Here is an 18,709-nt window from a genome sequence, read left to right on the forward strand (position 1 = left end):
CGACGTTTCGATCGCAACAAGAAAAATGCTAAACCCTCACAATACAATGGCCACCCCACACAGCTCCGTAGTACCTCTCCCACATTGGCATTAACTACCCCGCCCATCTCTAAACCATTTGTAAACAGCCCGTTGATTGGTGTAGACCTACTGCAGGTGTCAGAGACCTTCCCCACATTAACATTAGCTACCCCGCCCATCTCTAAACCATTTGTAAACAGCTCCATTTGTAAACAACTGTGTACAATGTTTATGAGGGTTTATTAGGCTAACTCTGCTAACCTCGGAACCATGATCCAGTAGGACATGGAGCGGGGAATCCCAGGAATATAGATACAAAGCGGCTTATCACGATGCTGCATTGTCAGCATAACGGTAGACACTTGGCTGAAGATATCAGGTTGACAGGCATTCGTAACCACTGCGTGCTCCCAGTCGTATGCGCTGAGACATCGTGACTACCCTCGGAAGATTCCATACACCCCCTGCTCACACAATCCATGACCTTCCACCCTGGGCCTGTTCTACTCACGCTGTGCCCTGGCTACTCGTGTTCTTCAGAGCGAGAAACCACAGCCTGCACCTCTGTGGGATGGCATGGCAGGTGCGTACAAGCGTGCGGGCGTATTGTGGTAAATAGTTATGTTTTTTCCCCTTGTTACCCCGATGCGCATGGCTATTCAGGATTAGGGATGTCCCAACTGACAGACTGAGTGGTGGTGGTGGTGTTGGAGTTAATAAAAAGGGGTTATTGCATCCAGGGTGAGTGCCGGATGGACCATGTTAGTGGAATAGAAGGGGGAGACCTACGCCTCAACTACATCTGTGTCTCTATGCGTCTGTCTGTGTTTCTGTGTCTTTGTGATTCTATCCGTCTGTTTTTATGTCTCTGTTTAAGTGTTTGTATATTTGTTTCTTTGTATGTGTTTTTGAGTGTTTTTTTTGCTGTGTTTCTGTGTCTGTATGTGTTTCTGTATCTTTGTGTGTCTGTGTTTTTGTATTCCTGTGACCGTGTCCCTGTCACTGTTTCTGTGTCTCAGTGTTTCTGTGTTTTTGTGTTTATGTATCTCTGTTTTTCTGTATGCCTCTTTGCCACTGTGACTGTGTTTCTGTGTCTCTGTGTGTTTTTATGTCTTCATGATTCTGTGTCGCTGTGTTTATTTCTGTGTCTGTGTCTCTCTCTTGCACTGAGTGTTCTGCACTCTTTTCACGTCAGGGAAGCCGCCCCCTCCCCATCTAATGACGTCATCAACCAATGAACTGGTGACTTTTTTTGCAATGACCCTTCTCCATGTCATCAATAATAGCGTAGCATGTGAGGCTTTGACTGCATTAAAATATACAATAGGCACAATAGGCGACGTTTTGGGAAATGGACTCCCTTTCTTCTTCATAGCACATGCAAAGAGAAGCCAGGAGAGAGGCAGATTGGATGCTAAGAGCTGCAGGCTCCATTGGTTTACACCATGGGCCTGGGGGCCGATGAGAATCACATTTTACACGAGTTTCAACGTTCAGGTTCTCATCAGCGGCAGAGATTGAGCCTGATGAAGGTGAATCTGCTGCTGATGAGACAATGAAAGTCAAAACCGGTCCAGAGTATTGCTGGAACTGAACAAATGGTTCAAGCAAGCCTGACTCTTGATGAGACACTGAATGTTAAAACCGGTCCAGAGTTTTACTTGTAAGAACAAATGGTTAAAGTGAGCCAGAGAGGCCCTCTGATGCTTTGTCTTCATCGGCCTTGATAGCAAGCCGAGTGTTACAGAGTATCAGAGAAGGTGGGAGTGTGCGTATTTGCCTTTTCGGAGTTGGTGGGATGCTAAGTTTACCAAACTAAAGTGAGTATCCAACGCCCTGCATGAACATAAAGGGCCGGTTAACTCTGCCCACGTATGTATGTTGAACTTCTTTCGCAGCATACGTAGCCAACCTTTCTACTCGGAGGTCCACGTGTGTACATTAAAGCCATCACCATCTTAACCACACGTTCAGGGTGGTGCATGAGGTCTCGAGGCTTCATTTTCGCATTGTGTAGATGACAGAGGTTATTGGGAGACACCTGGGGCCTAAAGGTGCGGTAGAGGGAATGGACACTGTTTGACCAGAGGAAAAAATGCACCAAGTAGTGTGTGTAAACACATCATAGCGGTAGACAAGTCGAATGGCTGAGTTGATTGATTGCAAGGGCCCTTAATCAGACCATACCGAAAGTGACTCATCGGGGCCACTGCGCATCAGCGTCCACACCGAGTGGAACCGTTCTATGCATGACAAGGAGGCACAAGTCCCACCGTGGGTTTCAAGGGGGAGTCGGTGAAGCCAAGCCCCAGACCCCTCCCCGTCCCCTCCCCCGCTGTGAACTTCGAGTTGCATGACATACAGACGAGTTTGAGACGATGTTACGAATATTGTATTTTTATTACGTCTATTAAACCAACAATGATACTTATATAACTATGAATAAAATTAATCTTAACTGTTAACAGGTGGCCTTGGTACTTGCCCTTTTTGGCTTCATCTGTGATATCACCAGGCCACCTCAGCTCTCAAATGCTGGTTCAGCTATGCCCTTCCATGTCCTGGAAACCGTGGCGAGGTCATCCTCTGAGGACTGCCCGGATGAAAACCAGGATGGCAGGGCCCAGCGTAGGGCTAACTACACTAATGGGCTAGTCCCATGTGTGTGGTGTGTGTAGTGTGTATGTGTGTACAGTCAGTTCTGCTATAAAGCATGTTTTCATCACGCAAATATTGTATTAAGGAACACATTATTTTTATAACGCGGATGAGAATTGGATGAACGCGATTGAGTGAATAGAACTATGCCGTGCGAGTTGGAATAAGCGGTTGTATGGCTGCCTCGGCATAAGATCACGCAAGGCGAATCTAGATGCTACCCATGCACCTTGGTCATTGTTCAGCCTGCATACGCATCTCGCGTGTCATCGTGGACTGTGTTTTACTCTATAGAGTATTGCTGTATTCGTCTCGCTTTATCATGCAACTTTGTAGTGCAATATTAATGAATTAACCATGTTTCTTCTAATATTATGTTTATCATGTTGTTAGTAACTTTATTTGTTAATATACATTTTTTAAACATTATAAAGTACGTTTTATGGGTGGAAAAGGGGTAACTTTTGATGCTATGGAAACAAATTAAGCCTTTAACATGTCTTTCCTATACTTGCCTAATGACCAAATTATAGTCGACCCTTCTGCATCGCGACTTTCCCCATTGCGGTTTCAATATATTGCGGGGTCGTTATAAGAAATAAAATGGGAATTTTTGGGGAGTTTTTGGGAGTTTTGCGAAAGCCACCGATGACACGCAAAGGTCAGCAGACAACACAAAAAGTTTAGGGACTCATAAATCCATTAAATATATGTACAGTACTGTATAATATTAATCTATTGTATCTTTCAACACCATAAATATACACTTTATTTTTTAAAGTTACATTTTGTAAAAAGTTAAGTTTTCTAAAAGAACGCAAAAGCCAGCAGACGACACGCAAAGGCTGAACATGTAGAGATAATTTAAAAAGTTTAGTAACTGGAGGTGCTTGCTTCGCTCACCAAGGGGACCAAAACATTTAACTTGTTTTTTTCAGATCGCGGGGCCTGCACCTCTAACCCCCGCGATGTGGAAGGGTCGACTCTACTTGTTAAATTACCAGCTTACTTAATGACCGTATTCATGGAACCAATTACCGTCGTTAAGAGGGGTTTTATTCTATATGTGTAGGGGTAAAAAAACTCAGGAGATGGGATCTGATATTGATGCTAGCACCGGAAGTTGCTCATGTATTCGCTTAGGCGAGCGTGTGTGTATACGGTGTGTGGAATGTGTACGCGCCCAGGATGAGCATTACGGTCGCATGCGGTGCATTTCTTAAAGCCACGGAAGAATGAGCATATGGCCCTGTATGCTCGAACCAGACGTGACTTCTTCTTCTCTTTCTGCAGGGGTTCACCCCACTCTCTAGTCTCCTCCTTGGCGGATGCCTCTGAGTGGATTGATGTGTCCACAACAGGGACACACTGACTCGGCACTTCCTCATCCCTCGGCACTTCCTCATCCCTCGGAATTTCCTCATCCCTCAGCCAGCTGTGCGCCAGTGCCTCTGCTGGTGTCATCCGCAGAGCTGGATCCCATCTGTTGAGGCACACAGAAATATGTGGCACACGTGGCAAGGGTGATAATGATGTAAGTATTTACGTGCATTTTTTTCTCTTACTGTGTCCATTAACTTACGTGTGTATGTTCAACTTATTTCGCACCATACATAGCCAACCGTGCCAATTGCAGGTACGGGTGAAGGACAACAAACTACATTCAATCATGAGTTTAAAAAAAAAGTAGTTTTCAATCTATATTTAAAAGTTAATTGCCCCAGTGGTGTTGTGGTTAATTTGTGGTTCATTTGTGGTAAGCACTTTGTGTGTATTGAGTGTGATGTATTCGTTTAGCAAGTGTAATCCAATGCAGCTCCGTGAACACTGGACGGACATGGTTGGATCTTGCAAAGAATATTGTACATGCTGCAGCTTCCTAATGCTTTTTGCAGACGTCCCGTAGACTAGTGAGTTGCAATAATCTAACGTATACGCCACGATGTTGGCTATGTCATGACTCAATAGTGGCTGATTGTGTCATAGAGCACTGATTAAAAAAAAATTGCAGGACCTGACTATATAAAAAAGGGAGAAGCATAAATCCTCCACTATTGGTGATGACTGGCAGATGAACCTTCTGTTCTCCCCACTGTACCACCTTGATGTATTTTTCCCCCTGGTAGTCCGCTCATTGTGAACATCGCTCCACTACCCTCAATTGTTGTTGGAGGGTCAATGCTTACAACTGTCCAGTAGCCTCAAGGTACGTGTAGCCTGGCGTTGCCCAGTGGCATCCTTCACCGAGCCCCCTCCACATACATGATATACATATATCGATATATGTTCCTTTTATGGGCTTTCATGTAAGAGTATGTGAGTCTATTGGTTTCTATAAGTGTATAGACCATGTGAGTGTATGAGTCTGGGTCTTTATATGTGTATGGACCACGTCAGTGCATGTGAGTCTATTTGTCTATGTATTTGTAAATGTATGGCTGATGTAAGTGTATGCACGTTTGTGGGTCTCTATGTAAGTGTGTGGACATTAAGGGCCTTCATGATGGTGGGCAATCTCAGGTAAAGCTATGTGGCCTGAAGTCAGAGCCATTCCCTGTTTACCTTGGGGTGCGAACGGGATGTCCTCTGCCTCCCACATTATTTAACATCTTTTTCGACCACGTAGTCTGTGGATATTGGTATGGACCATGTGAGTGTATGACAGTATATGGGTCTCTCTTTACGTGTGTAGTGTTATAACGCGGGCTGCTGACGGGGAAGCGGCAGAGGCAGCAGGGGGCAGTACACACATCAGCAGAGGGAGATCTAAAGGGAAGCCCAGGAAGAAATCGATCTGGAAGCCTGAGAACCCGCTAGTAGGTTCGAGAAAGAGGGCGTGGCAAGGGCGGGGCGAGGCCACGCCAGGGGAATAAAAGGGGGCCCGGGACGGGAACTCGCGGCTGTTGCTGAAGTGGATCCCCTCGCCGTGTCACCGTTCGTCACCTTCGTCGGTTCCGTCTCCGACCACCTTAGACGCCGCAAGCTAGACAGCCTGCAGACTGTTCCAGCTAGGTAGTACCTTCAAGAACATGGATGTGTGACTAGTGCGTAGGCACGCGGGGCACATGTGGTTTCCTGACGTGTGGAATAAGGAAGGTCCCTTAAGAACCCTGTCTCCGACTGAGTCACTACACGTGCATCGGCCATGTAAGTACGTAAGTCTGTGGGTCTCTATGCAAGTGCATGTTTTTACATGCAAGACTATGGACAATGGTGTTTAATGGGAGATATGGCTTGGAAGATGAAGAATGATCAGAATAGAGGGTGGAGCTAGTGATCAAAGAGGAGCTTTCGCCAGTGATGTTAAACTATTAAACTCTTTTCTTTTTACCAGGTGACTGAATGGGAAAACCTCTCGGTGGTATGGTGGGAGCGGGGGGGTGTTCTTACTCCAGGCAGCGGCTAATGAAGTCATGGAACTCCGAGTCCTGGCTCCCGAGTGCCAAGTAGAGGGGGTGACTGCCTGGGACCCTGCTTTGTCCGGACATCAAAGGCATCCCCGAACCATCTGCAGGAACGATGCAGACCAGTTAAAACATCACAACAAACCACAGCACCCTTGTACACCCACAGCGTAGAAACAAAATCTTTTAGTGCTCTGACATAGATCAGTGGAAGTGCTTTGACCGCATGTTGCAGAAGTTAATGGTTCAAATTCTGCAAGCCGCCCTGGTTATTACTTCAGTATTAACCATATGATGCTTTGCGCTGTTTGATTTAAAATGGGACATTACAGACCTTGTGAAGTAATAAAATTACCGTGCTGGCGTTATGCCCGCTACTGTGAAATGACTGCAGTTGGTGTCTGTGAAACACAGCAGGCACCTTCCTTTGTGATAGCTTTGCATTCTAAGAATGATAGCGCAAATACCAAGTGCAATCAATATTTATTAACTATGATAAATCATTGAGGTAAACAAAGAAGTGCTATTTTAACTGTGATTGAATCTCTTTCAAGCAAAACATTATTTTTTACCAGGTAAAGCCCACTGAACTATTGCCTTTTCTTCAGAGGCGACCAGGCAAAGGGGAGAAGATATGTTCCCGCAATGTACAGCAGCCAGGGTGGGGATCCACGCGACGACCTTCTACATTGCAGGTGAGGGAGGAAACGTCTCCTCGCCTCTGCAGCTTCCCAAAAACGTCCGATCTGATTGCTAAACGTGGTTTTGAGCATTGCCCTTCACATTACAGATGATTCTACTAAAATAATGATTACTAGTCACAACTGGCGTCTCTTTAATCGCTTGCACTTCATGGTACTTTAATTTGCTTGCCTGTGTCAGGTGGTGGAGAGCCTTAATGACACAAATTTGGGCAGATCACCATGAGGTCTAACCCTTCCCCAAAAAAGCATTATGAATTATATTGACTGCAAAAAAACGTGTGGAAGTAGTTAACTATACAAAGTAATGCCCCACTAAACTCTTAACAGACCCAGCTCCGCCTCAAACTTAATGCGGTTCCCCCGCTCGCCCCTTCACTCACCAAAGTACTTGTTTCTCCCAGGCGCGACATCAATCAAATTCTGAGGAGGCATCCCGAGGGTCTACACACAATTTACAAAGAGACAATGATCACCCATACAGTATTGACACACTTGGGTGGCATGTTTTGTCTATGAGCACCTACTGATGATGGCACAGCACCCAAGGCCACACCGCAGTAGCTATTTTACAAATCACTCTAGGTATTGATTTAATGCTTAGTCGATATTTGAGAGGCCAAGGACTGGTCCAACATTCAACACCACACGGTCAGGGCGCTAACCACTCAGCTACCACTCCCGATGGTTCTCGCATGCAGGCACACGGCAGTGTTATTGGCATGGCCCAGCAAAACCGCGTACGCAGCACGTTGCAGAAGTTCACCGATCAATCCCAGTGACTGCCCTGGTCTTTCCTGCTGTATTAAACCACAAAATACTATGCACCATCTGCCTCATTCACAGCGGAGGTTATGGGTCCCGTGGCTTCATTTGAAATTGCTTATATGGTTGTGACAATTGTCTTCATTACAAGCAGTTGAGATGAAACAACAATAATTCGCGCGATAAATGCTTGTTCATCTGACAATTCAAATTGTTTACAGGTGGTTTTAGGGTTACATTTGGCCAATCCGTGGCCTCACGCAATAATCTATCACGAGTCATAACACCAGCTCTAAAAATCTATGCGTTCTGCTCACGGTTACCTTGACGGGTCTACGCCTGAGTAATTGCTTCTGTCACGCGGTTGTATGCAACTCAGTAGCTTGTGTGTGGACAACCCTGCAACCAGTTGCGAGCACTTGTATGCCTTTTTCTCACAGAAGAGACGACTTAAGTGGTCTGCTCAGGGAATTGTAAGGAACTATTTCCTGTCGCATGTTCTATTGGTCATACCAATTTTGAATATTATGTTAATACCCTTGATGTGGAAATACTCGCTGAGAAGTGAACGTGGTTAGAAGCAATGACTGAGTTGGGCGATTTCAAGAGCAAATTGGTCGTGAAATTGATGCCAATAACGGAATTGTCAGTGTTACTGCTGTGTGGGCAATACCTCCATATAACACGGGAGCTGGTCGAGTTTGTTGATGGCCGGAAAGAGGATGCGTCCGGTAGCCAACTCGGCCACTGTACAACCCAGTCCCCACATGTCAACCGGGAAAGATGACATGTGGCCCAGGTACGCCTCTGGGGCAAGGTACGCGTGGGAACAAAAATTCTGTGAACCTGTGAATTACAAAAGACAAACATCACCAATATAGCCTTTAACAGCAACACACAGGCACAAAAAACAAGTATAAAAACACATGTACTCACCTATAGGTCTAGACACATGCACACACACAGGCGCAGAGATGCAAACACGTGTATATACACACACACACACAAAACGTCCCCATATAGCCTTTAACAAATTTCTATGGAATTTTCTTTTAGCGAGCACCTAATGAAGGCCTGAACAACACACACGAGGATGGGTGGCCAGCACCACGCTCATCCACCTTTGTCTCCTAAAGTGGTGGTGCCTAGGCACCGCACATGGTACTCATTCATGGCTGAGTCGACCTAGGGGAGGCCCAGGACTGGTTCAGATATTCATGAACGCGTATTTTACTCCAGTCACCAGGATTGTAGTGCTGTCGACTAACCCCAACACTACGGCTCCTCACTGCATAAACAAAGAAAAGTTCCCCCATGTAGCCTTAGACATTGTTGGGGTAAGTGCAATTAGTGACAACCTATGAAGTCTGGAACGACACTTGAAGGGGGTGGGTGGCCTGCACCGTGCCTGGCCGCCTTTGTCTCCTGAGTGGCATTGTATACACACCACACCAGGTACTCATTTGAGACTGAGTCTGCCTAGGGGAGGCCCATGACCGGTTCAGAAAACCGCCACTCGAACCTGGGTCGCCAGTTTCGTAGTGCAGTGTGCTAACCACTACACTACTGCTCCTCAAACTGCATAAACACACATTCTCACACTCAGCCACACACTCACGACTCACGTTGGCGTCCCACCAAAATGCTGTTTTCAAAACTGGAACGACACTTGAAGGGGGTGGGTGGCCTGCACCGTGCCTGGCCGCCTTTGTCTCCTGAGTGGCATTGTATACACACCACACCAGGTACTCATTTGAGACTGAGTCTGCCTAGGGGAGGCCCATGACCGGTTCAGAAAACCGCCACTCGAACCTGGGTCGCCAGTTTCGTAGTGCAGTGTGCTAACCACTACACTACTGCTCCTCAAACTGCATAAACACACATTCTCACACTCAGCCACACACTCACGACTCACGTTGGCGTCCCACCAAAAAGCTGTTTTCAAAACTCATCATCCGGATGGTCCCTGCCCCAGGCTCTTTAATCGACATGTTCCTCTAGACGATGGGCAGCAGAAGATATTCACATTCAGAGGTTATGATAATAATGTCAACTTGTAATACGCCAATGCCATGCAGTATTCACTCTATCTGGAAGAGCGAGAACCACTCTGAGGCACGAGGAGAGGCCACAGATGATGTTTCACACCATTGGTGTGATCCACCAACCTGCGGCTCTACAGTGCTGAATTACAGGCATGCACAACTATTCAGCCTGCAAAACATTGATCATGTAGCAAAATTACCATAATATTAAAAGGGGAATTGGAGATGACATGCTTTTGCCAAGGTTATTCAAAGTGACTCAAGAGAATGTTTTCTGACGGCTGCCAATGGGGTGCCAATTCAAATGTATTTAGATGAAATGATGCCAATCGATAATCTCATGTAGAGCACTCTTGGATACCCGGCGTAAAAGAGGGCGCTCTTATCATACCTGAATAACGATTGTTACAAGAGGGCCGAACGGAGCTTGTAGCTGTGAGTTTGAGTTAGGCAGAAGCATGCACATGCATGAAGTTGGTAACGTATTCTCATGCGCATGAGCAGCATGAAAACAGGTGGGCAGCTGTCAGGTTAAAGCACAGCTGCTTATTTGCAAAGCCTCCTTTTACTTGCACTGGTTTGTGTCTCCATGATTTGGGCATTGCTTTGTTTCGACGTGTCTGGTTTTCTCTTGTGCGAGTCCCTAATAGCAAAAAACCTTTAAACTTAAGTTTCACCCATACATAACCCTCTGTACAACAGTTATGACCCGCAGCTATTGACAGTTGGACAGAGTGGATGCATTAACGCTTTGATCAATGGGTCTAGGTTTTATGAAGATGAGCCCCAAACGGGAACTCAAATTAATGCTGCACTTGCACTGAACGTGGTCTCCACTCACCGGCTTGATGTCCCCATGCACGATTCCCTTTGCATGGAGTTGAATGAGGAATTTGAGAATGGACTTGGTGAACAGTTTCACCATTGTCATCTCCATGTGCTGGGATGCCGTGCAATCAACGGCACTTAACAGACGTCTTCTGTTAAAGAGACAACAACACAAAGTCAGTGCCATCCTGTAAAGGGCTGAGTCAACAATAACAATTATCAGTTTAACACGTAGGCTTTCGCGACCAATATTATTCATAATAAAGGTTTTTGGGTTAGATCGCGTTTATTTATAAATGTGTCGTAACCCTCCACCACCCGACACGGCCAATCAGCAAAAAAAGTGTCACGTTGACAAAAGACAAATAATTCACTACTTCAGCCCACCGGTGTGTTGAAGAGTTAAACTGTAAATGTGGATTAACTCTTCAACACACCGGTGGGCTGAAGTAGTGAATTATTTGTCTTTTGTCAACGTGACACTTTTTTTGCTGATTGGCCGTGTCGGGTGGTGGAGGGTTACGACACATTTATAAATAAACGCGATCTAACCCAAAAACCTTTATTATGAATAACAATTATCAACAATTATTATACTCGTTTATCATATGGAAGCCTCACTAAATGTAAACACTTTCTCCCGAGGGTCCCGCCAAGTTCTCCTGTCGGGGTGACATTGTTCCTATGTGTAATCCCAACTGAGTCATTTTAAGGTATTTTCTCAGAATTGGAAAATTTGTCGGATGCCAGTTAAATTGTGTGCGAGTGTTTTGCTATTGGAGGAATCCGGAGAATGCAGAGGAATTCCATGCAGAACAAGGGGAGAACAAACTCCACACAGACACTTATCCGAGTCAGCAATCGAACCCAACCTCTTGGTATGATGCACGAGTGTTACCACTGCCGCCACACTGCCGGTTGTTGGCGTGGCTGTAGAAAAATGAGCAAGTCTGGAGGAGAAAATGGAGTGGAGCAGCCAGCTTTGCATGTCTCTGTTGAGCTGCTCAGACAGCGGGGTACGTACTTCGGTATGAGCTGCATGACGAGGCAGTTGTGACCCCTGAAGGTTAAAAAGTCGAGGATTCTGACAACGTTGACATCATCATTAGCCCAGCCCTGAAGTTGGCGCAAGATGTGGTACTCCATCCACTGGCTGTGGTCTTCCTCGGCACTGCACAGCGGAAATCCACAGCTTCATATTAATTACAAGAAGTGACCCTGGCAACACGCAGTATGTCGCTCGCTCTAAAAGACAGTTGTCCTTCATCACACCTGCGATTAATACAGTGGGCTACGTACGGCACGAAAGAAGTTAAACATAAATCCAGAGAAAACCCGCACATATGAGCACCATAACACTACCCACATAAAGATGGAATTGATTTACTGTCCTGCCTTCTCCATGCAAGCCATTGTGAAGTCTTACCTGAATGACTGTCTCCACATCTTCACAGCCACTCGGGTGTTGGTCTTGTGGTCACGGCATTTGAAAATCTGGCTGTAAGGTCCGACCACCTTCTTCAGCACCTCATACCGGAAATTGAGGTGCTCATGCTCGACCTGCGGAGCAATCACATCAACTAAGTATACTGATCCAGTCACTGCTCATTCAGTCACTGAGTATGGATGCAATATTTTGTGTGGCATGTGTAAGAGTGATTGTGTGAATGTGTCAGGTATGTTGGCCGGATGTTCTGCAGATGATCATGGTGTTTGCCAGTGTGCAGACTTTGTATGTTCTCCACGTGTTACGTGCCCTGAGGAGAGTCGTACCGAGACATAATGGTTGTAGACATCATCGTAGCCATGGTTCTGGGTGCCAAAGCCTTTGTTATGGACGCCGAAATACCAGACGTTATTCACGGTGAGGACCTCGCTTCTCTCGGTGGGGGTCAGGAAATCCCCAAAGAGCTTCAAGATTTCTGCAAACATGAGAACAATGATGATTAACACTGTACTATTGTTATAATATTGTTTTGCTAAATACATTTTCGTTTCTTTAATTTGTTCATTAAGCAATGTAGTGGGTTTTTTTCCATTGGATTGTTAACCAATTCCGTATTCCTATAACATGTGAAGAACAGACTAATGACAAATTTGGTATCACCACCTATGTAACCGCGCTTTTGACATGAAGACTTGTTTAACATCCAAACGATCGCAGGACACCCATGAAACATAACCTGGCTGCTTATTGGGCCCTTCCTGCTGAAATGATAATAAAATGTATGATGCTTGTTTACCCAAGAAAGCTCCACTGATTGCCTGAACTGCATATAATCACCAACACTATATTTTTTTGCATTGGGATGTTTTAATAATTTTCCTTCACTCTGGGAGGAAACTGAAGAGCCTGGAGGAATCCCATGTAGAGCAGGGGGAGATTATCCCGACTCCAAAGAGAAATGCACGAGGAGTGTTCCTGCTGTGCCACCCTGCCTCGCAACATTTTTATTCCAAAACCATTCACATGCTTGATTTTGTTTTCAACTATGGCCACCATGACGTCCCCCACCATGACTTCTCTAATCATATCTATCACCTCGTGGGGTTTTACTACTGGCGATGGCAACGCTGTCCGATGTGGGCAGCGCACTCAATTGCACGTCGCTCCTGGAGCCCACCTTCTCTTCAGCCTTGGCCATCTACACACACAGACAAAGATGCAGGTCTCCCGGTATAACCTTTAGCAATCTGTTGAGGAAAGTGCAGTAAGTGAGCAATGAGCCAAAATCGCTGAGGGCCTGGGTTCCACAGTGAGGAAGGCCAGGCTTTGGAAATATGGGGCGAAGTTGCTATGTGGTCCAGCCATTGGGAACTCCCAGTGGCAGTTGTCCCTGTGCATTAGTCTACCAGTGGACTAGTAGTCTACCAGTGGAATATTAGTCTACCAGTGGACCATGAGTCGACCAGTAGACTATTAGTCTGGATGCAGGAAGTTGTGGGTACGATGCCGACCCTGTGTGACTGATAGTGAGCGTGAAAGTATGAAGTGATTATGAGAGAGTGAGAGTTTGTAAGTATTAGAGTGAGTGGGAGAGTGCGTGAGTTTTAGAGTTAGTGAGATAGTGAGATAAAGTGTGAAAGTGCATGAGTTTGAGAGTGAGATAGTGTGAAGGTGAGTATCAGAGTTAGTGAGTGAGCATGAGTTATTGATAATAAATGTGAGTGAGTTTGAGAGTTAGTGAGTGTGAGATTCAGTGTGTGAGGGGGTGTGAGTGTGAGAGTTAGTGTGAAAGTTAGTTTGAGATTGATGTTGTGAGAGTGCATGGTAAAGTGAGAGAGTTAGTGTCAGAGTGAATGTGTGTGAACGTGAGTGAGAGAGTTACAGTGAGTGTGATAGTAAGTGAGTGTGTGCGAGTGAGACAGATTGAGTGAGTGAGAATGAGAGAATGAGTGTGAGTGAGTGTGAATGAATGTGAAAATGAGTGGGGGAGTTAATGAGAGTGAGTGGGAGCATGATAAAGTGAGCAATAGAGTGAGTGTGAGTTAGTGAGTGTGAAAGTTAATGCTTGTAAGAGTTATTGAGCGGGAGAGTAAGAGTGTGAGAGTGAGTTAGAGTGAGAGAATGAGTTGGAGAGTGCGAGAGTGTCTCTGAGTGAGATTCAGTGAGAGACAGTGTAAGTGAGATAGTGTGAATGAGTTTGAGAGTTAGTGTGAAAGTGAATGTGAGAGAGTGTGAGCAGGAGAGTAAAAGTGCGTGTGAGAGTGCATGTGAGTGAGCGAGTGAGACAATGAGTATGAGCAAGATAGTGAATGTGAGCATGAGAGTGAATGCTTGTGAGTTATTGAGTGGGAGCGTAAGAGAGTGAGTGTGATAGTGAGTTACTGTGAGAGTGAGTGGGAGAGTGAGAGAGTGCATGTGAGAGAGAATGAGTACGTTAGTGAATGTGAGAGTATGTGAGAGTGATACAGTGAGTGTGAGACAGAGGTTGAGAGTGAAACAGCGAGTCGGACAGTGTGTGAGTGAGCGTGAGTCTCACCGTGCCCCCTCCTCCTCGTCTCCACTCCCCGTAAAGAATCGCAACAAGAGCTCGGCAACTTGCGCTGCTACTGCTGCTACCTTCTCTGCACGTCTCACTACACGGAAGTCACGTGTGCAGTGACGTCACTCACCTCCACGGTTATGGCCACGCCCCTATCTCTCCTCCCCACTCAACGAGTGGCCACATGACCGCCCAACGGTTCGTGCCGTGAGTGTAAGACTTGAGTGAGAAAGTTTGTGAATGTGAGTGTTAGAGTTAGTGTGAGAGTGAGTTTGAGTGAGAGAGTGTGAGAGTTAGTGAGTCTTTTAGTGAAAGAGTGTTAGTGAGAGAGACAGTGAATGTTAGAGTGCCTTTAAGAGTGTGGGAGTGAGTTAGTGAGTGGGTGAGTGTGAGATGGAGTCTCACCGTGCCTCCTCCTCGTTTCCAATCCCCGTAAAGAATAGTAACAGGAGCTCAGCTCTTTGTGCTGCTACTGCTGCTACCTTCTCTGCACGTCTCACTACACGGAAGTCACGTGTGCAGTGACGTCACTCTCCTCCACAGCTATGGCCACACCCCTCTGTTTCCGTTGCGTCAGACCCTCAGACCCCTCCCACTCAACGAGTGGCCACGTGACCCCCCAACGATTCGTTGCGTGACTGGTGAGTTAGACTTGAGTGAAAAAGTTTGTGAATGTGTCAGAGTGAGTGGGAGAGTATGAGTGAGTGAGTGTAAAAGTTAGTGAGTGTTATAGTGAAAGAGTGTACATGAGAGAGTGAGAGATTGAGAGTGAGTGTGATGCTGAGTGTGAAAGTGAGTGAGAGTTTGAGTGAGACAGTGAGTGTGAATAGATAGGGAGTGTGAGAACGAGAGTGAGTATGCGAGTGAGTGGGAGAGATAATGTGAGTGAGAAAGTGTGAGAATGCATGAGATTGAGATAGTGTGAAGGTGAGTATCAGAGTTAGTGAGTGAGCATGAGTGATTGAGACTAAATGGGAGTCAGTTTGAGAGTTAGTGTGAGATTCAGTGTGTGAGGGGATGTGAGTGTGAGAGTGAGTGTGAAAGTGTGAGATTGATGTTGTGAGAGTGCATGGGAGAGTGAGAGAGTTGGTGTCAGAGTGAATGTGTGTGAACGTGAGTGAGAGAGTTACAGTGAGTGTGATAGTGAGTGAGTGCGAATGAGACAGATTGATTGAGTGAGAATGAAAGAGTGAGTGTGAGTGAGTGTGAATGAATGTGAGAATAAGTGAGTGGGGGATTTAATGAGAGTGAGTGGGAGAGTAATAAAGCGAGTGAGAGAGTGAGTGCGAGTTAGTGAGTGTGAGAGTGAGTGCGAGTTAGTGAGTGTGAAAGTGAATGCATGTAAGAGTTATTGAGCGGGAGAGTAAGAGTGTGAGAGTGAGTTAGAGCGAGAGAATGAGTTGGAGAGTGCGAAAGTGGCTGTGAGTGAGATTCAGTGAGAGACAGTGTAAGTGAGATAGTGTGAATGAGTTTAAGAGTTAGTGTCGAAGTGAATGTGAGAGAGAGTGAGCAGGAGAGCAAAAGTGTGTGTGAGAGTGCATGTGAGTGAGCGAGTGAGACAATGAGTATGAGTAAGATAGTGAATGTGAGCGTGAATGCTTGTGAGTTATTGAGCGGGAACGTAAGAGAGTGAGTGTGATAGTGAGTTAGTGCGATAGTGAGAGTGCATGTGAGAATGAGTAAATTAGTGAATGTGACAGTATGTGAGAGTGATACAGTGTGAGACAGAGTTTGAGAGTGAAACAGCGAGTCTGAAAGTGTGTGAGTGAGCGTGAGTCTCACTGTGCACCCTCCTCCTCGTCTGCACTCCCCGTAAAGAATAGCAACAAGAGCTCGGCTCTTTGTGCTGCTAGTGCTGCTACCTTCTCTGCACGTCTCACTACACTGGAGTCACGTGTGCAGTGACGTCACTCACCTCCACGGCTATGGCCACGCCCCTCTGTCTCTGTTGCGTCAGACCCTCAGACCCCTCCCACTCAACGAGTGGCCACGTTTCCCCCCAACCATTCGTGGTGTAAGTGGTGAGTGAGACTTGAGTGAAAAAGTTTGTGAATGTGATTGTCAGAGTGAGTGGGAGAGTGAGTATCAGTGAGAGTGAGTGTGTGTAAGAGTTAGTGAGTGTTATATTGAACAGTGTGCGTGAGAGATCGAGAGTGAGTGTGATGTTGAGTGTGAAAGTGAATCAGAGATTGAGTGAGACAGTAAGTGTGAGTAGATAGTGAGTGTGAGAATGAGAGTGAGACAGTGAGTATGCGAGTGAGTGGGAGAGATAATGTGAGTGTGAGAGTGAGTGAAAGAGTGATTTAGAGAGAGATTTAGTATGCGAGTGAATGTGATGGTGAGGGTGAAAGTGGGAGAGATAATGTGAGGGACAGAGTGAGACAGTGAACGTGAGAATGAAATGTAGAGTGTGAAAGTGCGTGTGACAGAGTTGGAAATTGCATAAAGTTGAAAAGAATGGGGGGTTGAGATGAGGGACAACCAGGAGAGTTCCGTTCACGAGTTCTGTGTGGAGGGTTTGGGAATCTGTAGTGCAGTGACGTGAGGTGAGGTCAATGGCTGGTGAGGCACTGGCTAGTGTCAGGGCCTGATTCAGACACTGAGGGGGGCATGGCCTTACGGAGGGGGCGTGGCCTCACTGAGCGGGCGTGTCCTAACTGAGGGGGGCGTGTTAGATACGTCCCCGTCACTGAGGCAGATGTGATAGCTGCCTCCCCTGGTGCTTTTTCATTGCAGTTTCATGACGAGACCAGCGAGCCTAGATATCTTCATACATATACGTGAAATAAGTTACATGAAGGCGAGAACATGAAATGAAGGGGTCTACAACCATTACATTGGTGACATACTGAGATTGTAACAGGCACGCGCTTATTGTCTGAGCTCAATCCAGTTACTGAGGGGTTGCGCAATCAGAGGGGAGGCTGAGCTCGTCGCTGCCTCACCTCTCTTCTCTTCTTGTATTTGCAGTGGAGCTTCGCAAATTTGGAGATTTTTTTATTTACTACATTATTCTTTTTTTTTTACTTTTCAAAACCGCTATTTACATTGGATTATGACAGGTGAGGCTCTGCCTCCCTGCCTTCCCTGACCGCACGTCCCTGCTGTAGAGAGGGTTTGGGGCATCTGTCTTGGGGGTTCCGTGTGGGGGGTTTGGGGGTTCTGTATTGGGGGTTTGGGGGTTTTGTGTGTGGGGTTTGGGGGTTTTGTGTGCGAGTTTGAGGTTCCACTCACAAGGGAACAGGGTGTGATGATACAAACTCTCACATGGAGACTAATAGACTCATAAAGAGACTCACAGACTCGCATAGTTCCCATAGAGGTTCACAACTGTGTGGTGGACACTCTAGTCAGTGGTTCTGCTATGGCACGCCAAAATGTCGACCAATCTCCACTGTGAAGGTGGCAGTGGGTGGCTCTGCCACGAGGTGTGCCGCCGATTAGAGCTACTGCCAACCCTCGCATTCACAGCATAAATTCAATCCTGGAGAGGTGCTTAAGTGGGCTTGGCGATTGTCACGTTTCTTTTTCGGAGATCTCGGTGTTGCACTGAAGACGAACTTCAACACAGACACAGCTCCTCTCTAGGAGCTAGCTGTACCCATAACATGTAGCTCTGTCAACTGCAAAACCAGGGAGAACAGTCATACACACGCATGTATCCTGCAACACTTTCCAACATGTGAGTCACTAAATCCAACCTTTCACACCGAGTAATTCATGTCCCTCCCGCTCACACCATGCCAGTCCCCCCTTCCAACCACAAAGGCCCCCCTGGAGACAGGGAAAATTCTGTTCGTGATCACCTAAAAAGGTCGATAGGGGACAGGGTGGGTGGCCAGCACCACGCTCAGCCGCCTTTTTCTCGACAGGGCTGATGCTTTACACACCACACCAGGTACTAATTTAAGAATGAGTCAACCTAGGGAAGGCACAGGTCCGGCTCAGATATCGGAGTATCAGGTCGCCGGGTTTGTAGCGCAGCGCTCTAACCACTGCACCACCATCTTCCCCCCACCGCTTCCAACAGGCACCGACATGCTGATGATGGGGGTGAACGGACCCCGCATGCCATGAAGCACACGGGCAACGTCATCTACAACGTCACCTACACGGTGACGGAGATGGGCAACTCCATCATCATCGTCAAGTGGGGAGATGATTGCATCCCCGGCAGCCTCTTCCGCATCACCGTGTCGGGAAGCTACGGCTAGGGTTCACCATGACAACAATGATACGGTGATGATGATAGTGTGACTACGGTATGGCGATGATGGTACTGTAACAAAGATACGGCAATG

General features: G+C 46.5%; 1 long non-coding RNA gene across 1 annotated transcript; it reads right to left on the minus strand.

Moving 5' to 3' along the window:
- Positions 1-2,402: 2,402 nt before the first annotated feature.
- LOC142922946 (uncharacterized) lies at positions 2,403-6,176 on the minus strand. The gene is made up of 2 exons (XR_012940439.1): positions 6,070-6,176; positions 2,403-4,162 (listed from the first exon to the last, which is right to left on the minus strand). It is a non-coding gene; the product is annotated as an uncharacterized LOC142922946 (long non-coding RNA).
- Between the last annotated feature and the right edge of the window lie 12,533 nt (positions 6,177-18,709).

The sequence above is a fragment of the Petromyzon marinus genome, unplaced genomic scaffold, assembly GCF_048934315.1.
Source record: "Petromyzon marinus isolate PM22_M1 ecotype Great Lakes invasive population unplaced genomic scaffold, UKy_Petmar_22M1.pri1.0 PM_Scaffold_23, whole genome shotgun sequence".
Lineage (NCBI taxonomy): Eukaryota > Metazoa > Chordata > Hyperoartia > Petromyzontiformes > Petromyzontidae > Petromyzon > Petromyzon marinus.